Raw genomic sequence first — 10000 nt, forward strand, 5'->3', positions numbered from 1 at the left:
CAACATATCCCAGAGGTCTGCAATTAACAATATTTGCAGGAAGGTCAGTTACGACAGGATCGAGGGACGAGCCTGATATGTGGGTAGGAAAGCTAACAAAATTTTCAAGGTTAAAAATTGCTAAGAGTTCATCAAAATCCCTCTGTATAAGATACTGGTTGAGGTCACCTACACTTATAATGTTCTGACAGTTGTGCTGCATTAGCAGGGAGTCTAGGTTGTCCATCAGGAAGGTGATTGGAGAAGCACCCTGCCATTGAGGTCTGTACATTGCACATAAGAGAATTGAGGTACCTGGATTTAAGCATACTTTGAAGAACATAATTTCAAGATGACCAGGAATGACCCCATCAATGTGTTGTGCATACACAGATTTGCTGGTGCACACTGCAACACCCCCTCCTTGACCCTGCCTATCTCGGCGCAACCATGAGGTATAACCGGCAATTGTAGCCAAGTTCTCAGGGGTCCTGTCATCTAGAAATGTTTCTAGCACAACAACCACATCATAATGATGAGTGTTCACAAAGCTGTGTGTGAGATCGCCAACATTGGTCATGAAGCCCCTGATGTTGGCAGACAATATGCTGATCGATTGACTCCTCATGTCTGCAAGTTGTTTGAGAATGCAGCTGTGTATGGTGGCAGACTTCGTAGCTGCTGTGCTGGTGGAGTGTAAATCTGCTGTGCTGAGTAAGGCACACCGACACCTTCAGGGATTGGGTATGGATAGTAAGGGTGCTGACGAGTAAGAGTATGCACCAAGTCTGAGTATTTCTGAGATTGATCCGAGATAAGGTCTCTGAACATTTGTTCCTGTCTATCCAGGACCCTTTTGGTACGACAAGTGTCCTGTTGATGACCTGTTCGGTGGCAGTAATTACACCTGAGATCACTTCGACACGTATCAGCTGTATTCCCCTTGCGATTGCATTTAGAGCAGGGGCTTACTTTAAATATGGGAGGTTGACTGCCAGAGCTAGGCCGATGATTCAGGTGATGAGACCAGTGCTGAGTGTGCTGCTGGTGTTGTTGTTCAGGGCCTTGTTGAGGTAGGTGATGCAGTGCCTGGTTATGGTTATGTTGTGGCTGAGGGTGTGGAGGCCGGTGTTGTTGTTGGTCAGGGCCTTGTTGAGGTTGATGATGCAGTGCCTGGTTATGTTGTGGCTGAGGGTGTGGAGGCCGGTGTTGTTGTTGTTCAGGGCCTTGTTGAGGTTGGGAATGAAGTGCCTGGTTATGGTTATGTTGTGGCTGAGGGTGTGGAGGCCGAGAACGCTGAGTAGGACGGATACGTCTTCGACCACTCCTTCTAGACCTATATAGACTAGTTGAGTTTTGATTTGGCCCTTGTACTGGTACAGTGGGCACCGTTTGATTGACAGCTGTAGGTGTCGGTACCAGTGTGTCTGTATTGGCAGGAGTGGAAGTCACACTGGGTATTGTATTCAGACTACTGTGTGTTTCCTCAGTTGGTGGCAACAGAACAACAGAAGGTGTTGGTGGCAACAAAGATGCATCTGGAAGACCTGCAGATGGATTTGCAGATTCGGAGTTGCGGTTCAAAGTTTCCTGTGAGGCTTTATGTTGGATAGAGTCCCACCAAGCTTTAGCCTCGGAGTTACTAGCAATGTGATTAGACCAGCAACTGTCAACCTCGGCACTTTGTGCAGAGCAGCTTGTGTCTGTTGTTGATACTGTGTTCTGATTTTCACACACTGCCTTGAAGGAGTCAATGAGCCCCAGAATGTCAATTAGAGCCTCCCTATGTTGGAGAAACTTCTGAGAGAGTTTGTAAAACTGAATAAACGCAGCCTGTTGATCAGTAGATGTGTCTGTTAGGAAGGAATTTGTCAGGTCATGCTGTGGTGCAAAGTCAGATTCCGTGTCGTACTCCACAGGATCAGCAATATCCCACTGGGTCCTGAGATCTGGCACTTGAGTACAGCAGAAGTCAGTGTCTGTCTTGCACTGTGTGTGACAAATGTTAGGACACTTATCCTCCCTGCACTGAACAAACTCTTTTTTCCTTGTAGTATACCCACAAACAACAGAAATATTGTGGAAGATATCCAGACACAGATCTAGGTTTCAAGATCTTAATATGATTCGCCATAGTTACGCCCAGAAAAAGTGTCACTCTAGGCAAGCACAGTCAGGTGCGACACCCGGCAGATAGAGAGAGGCCAGTCAGCTGACCTGACCGTTGGGACTCGGCGGCGGGGGAGGGGGGGTGGCGATGCGGGCGGCGGCCTGCCCGCGCCTGGCGCTATACAGTCCTCACTGTAAACACGCACCACAAAAACACTAAAATCACAAGGATTACACGGTTTTCACTGTCAGAACACTATCCACAACGATCACTGAGTATTCACACACGTCACACGCAAAGCACAGATTCCAGCGAGCTGATAAACACCGACAATTTAAAAAAAAAACAGTTCCAAGTAGCCGCACAACCTCCCCCTCTCCGAGTCAGACTCTCACTCACTCACTCACTCACTCACTCACTCACTCACTCACTCACTCACACACACACACACACACACACACACACACACACACACACACACACACACACACACACACACACACACTCACACACACACACACACACACACACACACACACACACACACTCACACACACACACACACTCACACACACACACACACACACACACACACACACACACACACACACACACACACACACACACACACACACACACACTCTCACACACACACACACACACTCACACACACACACACACACACACACACACACACACACACACACACACACACACACACACACTCACACACACACACACACACACACACACACACACACACACATACACACACACACACACACACACACACACACACACACACACACACACTCACACACACACACACACACACACACACACACACTCACACACACACACACACACACACACACACACACACACACACACACACACACACACTCACACACACACACACACACACACACACACACACACACACACACACACACACACACTCACACTCACACACACACACACACACACACACACACACACACACACACTTGTCTTGTGACCATCGTGTTGGGTGGACGTGGGTTGGGAGCTCCTGGTTCGCTAGTGGAGTGGGAGGGGTAATCAGGCAACTTCGAAGTGAAAAAGACTATAAGTGAATGTACAAGTGAATGAAAAAACCTTGGGTTTTGACCAGAGCCATAAGGTAGTGAAGAAAAACAGTTTAATTAGCGTAATTCAAAATAGTTGAGGAAATACTGTGCAGTGTGAAACCAGACCTCACCGACCTCTGACCGCGTGACCTCACCTCGGCAGCAACCCTTATACCACCACGTGGGACGACGATTGGAGATTCACTCACCTATTGTGTTAGCAGATTGTGCAAGGTATTGAGGAGCGCCTTTTTGGCTAGATTGTTACTGCAATGACTAGAAGGGGTTCAAGGTCAATCACCAGCAGGGATGAGGAGGAGGACAGATTTATAGACAAATTAATAGGGAAATTTGTAGAGAGAAGGAGTGATTGGTTGGAGGATCTAATCCAGGGGATTAAAAGTGAGGTATTTCAGCAAATACAGGATGCGGTAGAGAGGCAGAAACAAGAACTTATGCTCTATGTTCAGGAAGAGATTAGGAAGGGAAGAGAGGACTGGGAGAGGGAATGTGCTCGTATCACAAACGAATTAGGAAGGTTTAGCAGCATGGCTAAGGATAGAGGATTAGTGGGAGATGGGTTAGTGACTGCGGTTGGGATAGGGAATCCCCAGGGGACAGGCTACCAGCATGACAATGAATTACTGAGGAGACGGTCTATTATAATACATGGATTATTCGAATCTAGGGCACCAACAAGACAAGAGAGAATAGAAACAGAAAAATACGAATTGCACGAGATATTGAGGTGTATTGGAGCAGAGATGGCAGAACGCGAGGTGGATATCAATCGACGGGTTGGACCTTACAATTGTACCAAGAATAGACCTGTTCTGGTGCAATTCTCCAATGAGGAGGCAGTGGAGTACATAATGAGGAGCAAGCATTTACTCAGAGGAAGTGAAACCCATTACAATGTGTTTATAGAGAGGTTTATGACGAAAGATGAGCAAACAGCCCACAAAAATAGATGGCAACAACGACAACGTACTAGCCTCTCAGGTAGTCTCTCCTCCCAGGTCACATCCCAGGTCACCTCCCAGGTCACCTCCCAGGTCGCATCCTCCCCAACTCAGCCCTCCTATACATCCCCCCTGCCTCAGCCTCCCAAAACCCCCCTGTCCCTTCCACATTTGCACCTCCACAACGATTCCCCTGCCCCTGCTACATCACACTTGTCAGCGACCCCAGTGGGTCAAGCCATGCCCTCCCCAAACCCACCTTCCCATCCCCCCTCCCCAAATACCCCTTCCCACTCCCCTGCCCCTTCTACCCCATTGACTTCAATTCCATCTACTCCATCCCAGCTTCCACTGCACCCCTCTTCCACTCACCCCCAAACCCCACCCAACCCTCACCCCTCCTATGCACCTCCAGCCCACATTTAACCCCCTCACTTTGTGACCCCCTAACACCTTCCCCCATCTCCCTCTTCCCCTCTTCTACCCCAAAACCCCCACCTACCCCCGATTCCCCCCTAACTAATATACCCTCTCTTCCACTCCCAGCACCCATGCTCCATTCTCATCTCAGCTCTCCGCCCTCAGTATCCCTCTTCCCCCCAACCTCTCAACCTCTATCTGACTCTCAGTCCCACTCTATTTCTCAACCCCCCTATGCTATTCAGACCCCTAACTTTCAGACCCATTATGCCCTTCCTACCCCCCTAGATGCCCAGACCCCATTCGCCTACCAGGCACTCCCAGGCACCCCCCTAGCACCCCCCCACTCACCCCCACAGCCCCCACTTGCCCCCCAGACACCCCCCAGTTCCCCCCAGACCCCTGGTGAAAGGGGGAACTCTGACACCCGAGTTTCCAAAAAGAGTCTCAAGGTTTGGTACACCAATGCTGATGGGGTAGCCAATAAAGCAGAAGAGATAAAAGAAAGAGTTAGTGAGGCAGACCCAGACATAGTGGCAATAGTGGAAACTAAAATAAATGGCATGATCTCGGATGCAATCTTTCCAGAGGGGTACCAGGTGATAAGAAAAGAAAGGACACAGAGACAGGGAGGAGGAGTGGCACTACTAATAAAGCGGAAATGGAAGTTTGATGAGCTGGAAAATCCGGGTGCCAATGAAAGCACAAGCTTCATACATGGAACTCTGACAGTGGATGGGAAGAAGATTGTAATCTTGATACTCTACAATCCCCCACCAAACAGTAGAAGGCCCAGGCAGGAGTACGAGGACAGCAACAAGACATGTATGGATGAACTGCAGAGGGCAGCAACTTTAGCGCATAGAATGAGAGCGAAGCTGCTGGTCATGGGGGACCTAAATCACGGAGAGATAGATTGGGAAACGAGGAATCCCCATGGCGGGGAGGAGACCTGGGGAGCGAAGCTGGTAGACGTAATTGACAGGAATTTCCTAACACAGCATGTGAAAGAAGATACTAGGGAAAGAGGAGGGGATACGCCCAGCCTATTAGATCTCATTATCACTCAGAATGTAGAAGACATCGAGCAGTTGGAACATGAAATACCACTAGGAGCTAGTGACCATTGTGTCCTAGCCTTTGACTACATGATGGAGCTTAAAATTGTGGCGAAAGGACAAGAGGTCCGGGAAAGGAGACTTGATTACAGAAAAGGGGACTACAGAAGGATAAGGGACTACCTGGGAGAAGTGCAGTGGGAGGAAGAACTTAGAGGAAAAACAGTGCAAGGTATGATGAACCAAGTCATATTGAAATGCAAGGAGGCTGAAGATAGATTTATTCCAACAATAAAGGAAAAAAGCAGGAGGGAATATAATAACCCATGGTTTAATAGACAGTGTCAGGAAGCAAAAGTGAGAAGTAGGAGGGAGTGGAGGAAATACAGAAGACAAAGGACAGAGGACAACAGGATTAGATGTAACAGAGCTAGGAATGATTACATTAACATAAGACGAGTGTCGGAAAGAAATTATGAGAACGATATTGCAGTCAAAGCGAAAAAGCAACCAAAATTACTACATAGCCATATAAGAAGGAAGATGTCGGTAAATGACCAAGTGACAAGACTGAGGAAAACAGAAGGGGCATATACAGAAAGCAACAAGGAAATCTGCGAGGTACTGAATGCAAAATTCCATGGAGTGTTCACTACCGAGCCTGAGCAGCTCCCATTGTTAGAAGAGATTACCCAAGATGAAAGACTATCAGATATAGAGGTGACAGCAGAGGATGTAATGAAACAGTTGACAACACTGGATGCAAATAAAGCTGTTGGACCAGACAAAGTATCACCGTGGATACTTAAAGAGGCAGCGCAGGCTCTCAGCGTGCCTCTGGCAATGATCTTCAATGAGTCACTTATGTCGGGAGAATTGCCCAGTTGCTGGAAGGAGGCAAATATCGTACCGATTTTCAAAAAGGGGGATAGGGAGGAGGCACTTAACTACAGACCCGTATCACTGACAAGCATCCCCTGCAAAATACTTGAAAGAATAATTAGGCTAAGACTTGTTGAGCACCTGGAGAGCATTGGGTTTGTAAACAAGCACCAACATGGGTTCTGGACAGGGAAATCATGCCTAACAAACCTTTTAGAATTCTATGATAAAGTAACAAGGATAAGGCAGGACAGAGAAGGCTGGGCAGACTGCATATTTCTTGACTGCCAAAAGGCCTTTGATACGGTACCGCACATGAGACTGCTATACAAACTTGAGAGGCAGGCAGGAGTAAGCGGAAAGGCCCTAGTATGGGTGAAGAACTACCTAACAGGAAGGAGCCAGAGGGTAATGGTAAGGGGCGAAAAGTCGGACTGGCGAACAGTAACAAGTGGAGTACCTCAAGGATCGGTGCTGGGATCAATCCTCTTTCTAATTTACGTAAATGATATGTTTACAGGAGTGGAGTCATACATGTCAATGTTTGCAGATGACGCAAAATTAATGAGAAGAGTTGTGACAGACGAGGATTGTAGGATCCTCCAAGAGGACTTAAACAGGCTGCAGAGATGGTCAGAGAAATGGCTACTGGAGTTTAACACCAGTAAATGTAAAGTTATGGAAATGGGATCAGGTGACAGGAGACCAAAGGGACAGTACACAATGAAGGGGAACAGCCTACCTGTAACGATTCGAGAGACCTGGGAGTGGATGTGACACCTAATCTAACTCCTGAGGCACATATAAATAGGATAACGACAGCAGCGTACTCTACACTGGCGAAAATTAGAACTTCATTCAGAAACCTAAATGAGGAAGCTTTCAGGGCGCTTTACACTGCCTACGTGAGACCCGTCTTAGAGTATGCCGCGCCATCATGGAGCCCCCACCTGAAGAAACACATAAAGAAACTGGAGAAGGTTCAGAGGTTTGCGACGAGGCTTGTCCCAGAGCTACGAGGGATGGGATATGAAGAGCGGCTGAAGGAACTGAACCTTACGACACTAGAGAAAAGAAGGGAGAGAGGAGATATGATAGGGACATATAAAATACTCAGGGGAATTGACAAAGTGGAAATAGATCAAATGTTCACACGTATTAATAACAGAACGAGGGGACATGGGTGGAAACTGGAAACTCAGATGAGTCACAGAGATGTTAGGAAGTTTTCTTTTAGCGTGAGAGTAGTAGAAAAATGGAATGCACTTGGGGAACAGGTTGTGGAAGCAAATACTATTCATACTTTTAAAACTAGGTATGATAGGGAAATGGGACAGGAGTCATTGCTGTAAACAACCGATAGCTAGAAAGGCGGGATCCAAGAGTCAATGCTCGATCCTGCAAGCACATATAGGTGAATACATATAGGTGAGTACACACACACACACACACACACACACACACACTCACACACACACACACACACACACACACACACACACACACACACACACACACACACACACACACACACACACACACACCTTAGAGCAAGGAGAAATTCCAGAGGTAAGTGAGGGAATAGCTAACCAGGAACCACTGGAAGAGTTTGAGATTGCCAGTGGGGAAGTAAGGAAGTGTTTACTAGAGTTGGACGTGACGAAGGCTATAGGCCCAGATGGAATCTCCCCTTGGGTTCTAAAGGAAGGAGCAAGAGAACTGAGCCTACCACTCTCCATAGTGTATAACAAATCACTGGCAACAGGGGAACTGCCAGATATTTGGAAAGCAGCTAACGTAGTCCCGATATACAAGAAAGGGGATAGACAGGAGGCACTGAACTACAGGCCAGTGTCCCTAACCTGCATACCATGCAAGCTGATGGAGAAGATTGTGCGAAAAAAACTAGTGGAGCATCTGGAGCGAAGGAACTTTGTAACACAGCATCAACATGGGTTCAGGGATGGCAGGTCCTGCCTCACAGGGTTACTTGAATTCTACGACCAGGCAACAAAAATAAGGCAAGAAAGAGAAGGGTGGGCAGACTGCATATTTTTGGATTGTCAGAAAGCCTTTGATACAGTGCCACACAAGAGGCTAGTGCGAAAATTGGAGATGCAGGCTGGAGTGAGAGGGAAGGTACTCCGGTGGATAGAGGAGTACCTAAGCAACAGGAGACAACGAGTCTGTGTGAGGGGTGAGGTCTCAGATTGGCGAGACGTCACAAGTGGAGTCCCGCAGGGGTCAGTCCTTGGACCTATACTGTTTTTGGTATATGTAAATGATCTCCCAGAGGGTATAGATTCGTTCCTCTCAATGTTTGCCGACGATGCAAAAATTATGAGGAGGATTGAAACAGAGGATGATAGTAGGAGGCTACAAGATGACCTGGATAGACTGAGTGAATGGTCCAACAAATGGCTGTTGAAGTTCAACCCAAGTAAATGCAAAGTAATGAAACTAGGCAGTGGAAACAGGAGGCCAGGCACAGGATACAGAATAGGAGATGAAGTACTTAATGAAACAGACAGAGAGAAAGATCTAGGAGTTGATATCACACCAAACCTGTCTCCTGAAGCCCACATAAAGAGAATAACGTCTGCGGCATATGCGAGGCTGGCTAACATCAGAACGGCGTTCAGGAACCTGTGTAAGGAATCATTCAGAATCTTGTACACCACATATGTAAGACCAATCCTGGAGTATGCGGCCCCAGCATGGAGCCCGTACCTTGTCAAGCACAAGACGAAGCTGGAAAAAGTCCAAAGGTATGCTACTAGACTAGTCCCAGAACTAAGAGGCATGAGTTATGAGGAAAGGCTGCGGGAAATGCACCTTACGACACTGGAAGACAGAAGAGTAAGGGGGGACATGATCACAACCTACAAAATCCTCAGGGGAATCGACCGGGTAAACAAGGATGAACTATTCAACACTGGTGGGACGCGAACAAGGGGACACAGGTGGAAACTGAGTACCCAAATGAGCCACAGAGACGTTAGAAAGAACTTTTTCAGTGTCAGAGTAGTTAGTAAATGGAATGCATTAGGAAGTGATGTGGTGGAGGCTGACTCCATACACAGTTTCAAATGTAGATATGATAGAGCCCAATAGGCTCAGGAATCTGTACACCAGTTGATTGACGGTTGAGAGGCGGGACCAAAGAGCCAGAGCTCAACCCCCGCAAGCACAATTAGGTGAGCACACACACACACACTCACACACACACACACACACACACACACACACACACACACACACACACACACACACACACACACACGCACACATGTTTGAGACTCTCAATGTTTGCAGACGATGCTAAAATTATGAGAAGGATTAAAACAGAAGAGGACTGTTTGAGGCTTCAAGAAGACCTAGACAAGCTGAAGAAATGGTCGAACAAATGGTTGTTAGAGTTTAACCCAACCAAATGTAATGTAATGAAGATAGGTGTAGGGAGCAGGAGGCCAGATACAA

Source organism: Procambarus clarkii, chromosome 32 (genome assembly GCF_040958095.1).
Source record: "Procambarus clarkii isolate CNS0578487 chromosome 32, FALCON_Pclarkii_2.0, whole genome shotgun sequence".
NCBI classification, from domain to species: Eukaryota; Metazoa; Arthropoda; class Malacostraca; order Decapoda; family Cambaridae; genus Procambarus; species Procambarus clarkii.